Below are 6,179 nucleotides of genomic sequence, written 5' to 3'. Positions count from 1 at the left end.
GGAATGCCTGGTTATTATGTTCTGTCCCTAGGGATGTACCTCATGCCCAATTGTTACTGAAGTACAGAACAGCTCCTTTGCTCTAAGTCAGAACACAGTATGGTGTGTGTGCCAGAGTTTCTCAAGTGATCGTATATTCTGAGATGTCACAAAAAATGCATCCTTTATGCATTTCTGGGCTTCTTGCCCTTTCTTTTTCTGCTTCCTCCATACTCTAACTTATTATTTCTAAGAGTACTGGTTAGTAAATTCCTTGAACCTGACTTGTATATAATGGCACAATTTATCTGGAGTTGTTAACGGTTTTCTCTATATATGATCATGTCATCTCTAAACTGGGATGATGCAACTGCCCTTTCCAGTTTGAGTACTTTTAACATCTTCCTCTTGCCTAATTGCTTTACCTGAGACTTTCAGTATTGTGTGCAGTAAGAATGGAGAAAGTGAACAGCTTCGAGAAGAAGCTTAGAGAAGAAGCTTCCAACTGTCCCTCATTCAGAATAATCCTAGCTATGGGTTTGTCATACATAACTTCCATTATGTTGAAATACATTCCTCTATAACTAACTTTTGAGTTTTTTCATTTTTTTTTAATCTTAAAGTGATGTATTTTGTTAAATGCTTTGTCTGAGTCAGTTGAGATGATTATATGTTTTCCACCTTTCATTCTGTTTATGTGATGTATCACTTTTACTGATTTTTGTATATTACAAACCATCATTACATCGCTAGGATAAAACCTACTTTATGATGGTGTATAATTTTTTTGATATGCTGTTGAACTCAGTTTTTAAAGTATTTTGTAGAGGATTTTTGCATCTATGCTCATTAGGAACATTGATCTATAGTTTTCTCTTTTTATTGTTTTTGTCAATTTTGGTGTAAGAATAAAGCTGGCCTTATAAAATGAGTTTGTGAGTGTTTCTTCAGTTAGAATCTTTTGGAATAGCTTAAGACTGCTCTTAACTCTTTAATGGTTTTGTAGAGTTTAGCAGTGAAGCTGTCTGGTCCTGGACTTTTCTTTGTGGTGAGACTTTTTATTACTGATTCAATCTTATTACCTGTAACTGGTGTAGTCAGGCTTTCTATCCCCCTGGTTCAATCTTTGTAGATATGTATGTTCAGGAATTTATTCATCTCTTCTAAGTTTTCTACCTTATTGGAATATAGTTTTTCATAATAGTTTCTAATGTTTTGATATGCTGTTGAACTCAGTTTTTAAAGTATTTTGTAGAGGATTTTTGCATCTATGCTCATTAGGAACATTGATCTATAGTTTTCTCTTTTTATTGTTTTTGTCAATTTTGGTGTAAGAATAAAGCTGGCCTTATAAAATGAGTTTGTGAGTGTTTCTTCCATTAGAATCTTTTGGAATAGCTTAAGACTGCTCTTAACTCTTTAATGGTTTTGTAGAGTTTAGCAGTGAAGCTGTCTGGTCCTGGACTTTTCTTTGTGGTGAGACTTTTTATTACTGATTCAATCTTATTACCTGTAACTGGTGTAGTCAGGCTTTCTATCCCCCTGGTTCAATCTTTGTAGATATGTATGTTCAGGAATTTATTCATCTCTTCTAAGTTTTCTACCTTATTGGAATATAGTTTTTCATAATAGTTTCTAATGATCTTTTGTATTTCTGTGTTATCAGTTGTAAAGTCACTTTTTTGTTTCTGATTTTATTTATTTTGATCTTTTTTTTATCTTAGTCTATCTAATGGTTTTTCAGTTTCATTTATCTGTTTAATAAATCAATTTCTTATTTCTTTGATCTTTTGTATTTTTTTTGATCTCTATTTCAGTTTTTTCTATTTAGAACTTTGTTATTTCTTTTCTTGCACTATTTTTGGTTTTAGATTGTTCTTGCTTTTTTAGTTCTTTGAGACACTCGTTATTTATTTATTTATTTGGATTTTTCTATTCTTTTGATGTGCGCATTTATTGCTATAAACTTCCCTTTAGTGCTGCTTTTTCTGTATTTTGTAAGTTTTCGTATATGGATTTTCACCTTAATTTGAATCAAAAGTTTTAGAAATAATGTTCTTAATTTCTTCATTAATGCAGTAATCATTCAGAAGGATATTGTTTATTTTCCACAAACTTGTATATTTTCTACAGTTCCTGTTTTTAGTAATTTTTAGTTTTGTGGTCAGAAAATTAACTTCATATAATTTCTATTTTTAAACATTTATTTAACTTATTTTATGGCTTAATATGTGTTCTAATATGAAGAATATCTCATATGCTAATAATAGGAATCAGTATTTTATTTTATTTGATTTTAATCAGTATTCTTTAGCCTTCAGATTAAATGCTCTGTAAATGCCAGCCAGGTTTATTTGGTCTATGGTGTAGATTAATGCCCATGTTTCTTTGTTGATTTCCACTAGCTAATCTGTCTAGTGCTGAGAGCGGGGTGTTGAAATCCCCCAGTATTATTGTGTTAGAGTCTACCTCTTTCTTTGGGTCAAATAATATTTGTTTTATATATTTGGCTGTTCTAGTATTAGATGCATATATATTTATAATTGTTATATCTGCTCACTAAACTGATCCTTTATCACTAGATAGTGATTATCTCAGAGTCTCATTTTAGGGTTTACAACCTGAAGTTTACTTTATTTGAGGTCAGTATAACTGATCTTTTTGCTCTGGGTTCGTATACATGGGATATCTTTTTCCCTCCCTTTGCTCTAAGTAGAAATAGTGCTTTACAAATGAGATGATTTATAGGAAGCATGTAGTAAAATCTTGTTTTTTATTCAGTCAGCTAGTCTATATCTCTTTATTAGAAAATTTAATTTCCTGGTGGTGTTTTCTCTGTATTTTCTTCCTTTCTTTCTTTTTTCTTTTTTTTTCTTTTCTTCTTCCTTTTTTTTTTTTTTTTAAATGTTTTGCTTTAGGACGGGTGTGCTTACTGAGAAGAGACAGAGACAGGGAGAGAAAAATTGAGCTCTTACCCCCTCATGTGGATGGCCACACTACAATCTCTTCTCCATTCTCCTCCCAGGATCTTGGGCATGCATGTACATATGCCTGGTGTGATTTTTTTTTAAATAAAATTCATATATTATAAAACTCACCTCTTTAAGGTATACAATTAAATGATTTTTAGTACACATACAAACATTATCAGTACAACTATCACTGCTATCTAATTTTAGGACTTTTTTAATTTTAATTTTTTATATAAATTCAATCATATTATTTAGCTTACAAAGTGAACATTTCAGTATGTGTGTGAACATTTCTCCCCAGTTCAGTTGATCAGAGTATCTTCCACCAATAACACCACACCTCCCCATCCCATCAATGCTCTCTCTCTGTATCCCCCTTCCAAATGTCCTTCCTTAGGTTGCTCTTCTCCACACACTCCACTTCTGGCACTAACCCCCCATCTCTTGTGTTTGTACAAACGTAGGTCAATCAGTTTCAGTTATAGAGTGCTGACACTCAGTATATATTAAGTGGGGACATACAGTGTCTCTCCTTCATAACCTGACTTGCTTCACTCAGCAGTAAATCTTTCGTATTCTTGCACTTTCTGTCAAAAGCCAGGGCTTTTATTTTTATTTATTTTTATTTTTTTTATGGTTGAATAGTATTCCATAGAGTATATATGCCACAGTTTTTCAATCCATTCATCCCTATGGGGGCATTTGGGTTGGTTCCATGTCTTAGCAATCGTGAACAGTGCCACACTAAACATCGATGCGCAAGCACTTTTCCAATGAAGAATTCTTCTGTCCTTTGGATAGATACTGAGGAGTGGGATTGCTGGATCATATGGTATTGTATTTACCTTGTCCTCTTCACTGAACTTCAAAACTCTTCTGGATTCAGTTTTCTCATGATATCAACTGTTGGACTGTGGTAACCTGTGGTATAAAAAGGCAGCTAAATATATACAAAAAAAGAAAGAAAGAAAGAAAGAAAGAAAGAAAGAAAGAAAGAAAGAAAGAAAGAAAGAAAAAAAGAAAGAAAAAAAAAGTAAACGACAACCAAAAACCCCACCAAACAAAAACAAAAACAAAACTTGTGTTTTGAAGTCAGGCACTGTTTAAATGTTCTTCTCACTCTTTATACCTTCTGACAACAGAGTCTTGTGGGGATCAAATACGAAAGTGTGTGTAAAGTACCTAGCAGCAAGCCTGAGGCAGAGTGAACATGTGATATATTATTTCCTTTTTTTTCCCTTTCCTAATCTCTTTAAAAAAAATTTTTTTTTTCCTTCCAAAAGGGATAGTTGAACCAACACATTTTAGATTTGTCATGAACCTGAGAGCACAACAACTCAAGTGAGAATGAAACTAAACACACGATACATAAAAGTCTTCAATTTTGGAGGTGCAAAGTAAGATATTTATATGCTATTTATTAGTACTTAAATAGGCACCTGTAATTCACTGAACAAATAAAAGTTACAGAGAAACTATTCTGTTGTTCTGTTCTTTAGAGGAATGCATAATCCTTTTTACTATTTTGTAAAGATGGCCTGATTAATATTTGTCCAACCACTGTTTAATTTGTTATCTGAACAAATTCAAAGAGCCCCACCCCTCGGGTATATCCTGTCAATAAAGTCTTAGGGGAGTTTGATCTCTATACTGCCTTACTGTGGACATTTAGGTAAGAGAGTTGTGTGGTGTGAAACTCTATACTATATAAAACCAAAATAAAGTGTAAATTTCCTAAAATTATAGTTGTAAATAACAAGATCTCTCTTTGTTCTAATTTAAACATAACACATTCTTCCAGGGCAACTATGATGATGTTGATATATTTGTATGTGAGTTCCCAAAGGTGTCCGTTGAGCCTCATAAGTCACAAAATGTGATTCAATTACTTCCATAAGGGTTTTACATCTGAGTTAAAATAAAATAAAATAATTGAGACATAAAAAATGTAAGTATTTTCAAATAATACCTCCTAAGGTCATTACAAAGATCATTTTTCTATGAAAATGGCCCTAAGCATCCATGAAATCTTTTCAAACAGGATCTTGTTTCTAAAGCTGGAAGCATTGGGAGGGTTGTAAATAGCAATATAAATTCACAGTTCGTGCGTACAGGGCACAATTTTAGAAGTAAATAATGAACAAGATACATTTCTTATCCTTTATTACTAAAAATAAGTTATTGATATTCTCTTTGATTCAATTTGAAATAATTCAACAAATGCTTTTAAAAAAACCAAGCAGGTGAATTGGCATTAAGCAAGGTACTTGGGAAATACAAATAAAATTGAAAATAGGCTCATACTTCTCTGGGTTTGCGGCTAAAGTGAGAGAAAGACATAAACACAAATACATTGCACAGGAGTAAATGTGTACAAAGTTAAATGTGCTTTGAAATTACATGGTAAAAAACAATTTCAATTCGGTCCATTGGGATCTGGCAGGGCTATATTTATAGGAAATTTTCAGCAGAGAACACATAAGGCAGAGAGAATATTTTTTTTAACAAAGACAGAAGAACATCAGGGTATATTGAAAAAAAAAAATAGTGAAAACAACACTAGAGCAAAAGCACGAGATCCCTAAGGAAAAAGCTTCAAAAATGTCACTGGAGCTAAGGCAGGAATGTAAGGTGGGCCAGAATGAAAAGGGCCTAGAATTCCAAACGGTAGTGACTAATCAAAATCAGCTGTATAGAGAACTAGCATGAATAGACATTCAAAAGAAAGCTTCTTTGGTTATGCTGTGGAAGTTGGTTGAGCTAAACGTGTATTTTATAGGCAGACTTGGGGGATTATTGTAATATTCCTAGGATAGTTGTTTAGTTTATTCTTTATTGCTCAATAACAAGATGCTTGAGTCTGGGTAATCTATAGAAAAGAGAGATTTACTTAGATCACAGTTTAGAGGTCTATACTCAGGAGACTTGGGAACCAGCAGTTAACGTAATGGCTATGTCGCTGGACTCCCACGTAGTCGACCGCGGTTCACGTCCCGGACCCGGTGGCTTAAAACTCACGCTGGGCGCGTGTACATGCATGCTCAAGATCCCGAGAGGAGAATGGAGGAGAAGGGATTGTGGCATGACCATCCCTCCTGGGGGATGATTTCTCGCTTTCTGTCTCTATGTCTCTCTCTGTCTGTCTGGTGAGTGCACGCACCCTATAGCAAAAATCTCTCCAAAAAAAAAAAAAAAAGAGACTATACCTGATAAGAGTCTTCTTTCTTT

The sequence above is a fragment of the Tupaia chinensis genome, unplaced genomic scaffold (genome assembly GCF_000334495.1).
Source record: "Tupaia chinensis unplaced genomic scaffold, TupChi_1.0 Scaffold000097_1, whole genome shotgun sequence".
Lineage (NCBI taxonomy): Eukaryota > Metazoa > Chordata > Mammalia > Scandentia > Tupaiidae > Tupaia > Tupaia belangeri.
Note: the sequence above shows the minus strand (reverse complement) of the source record.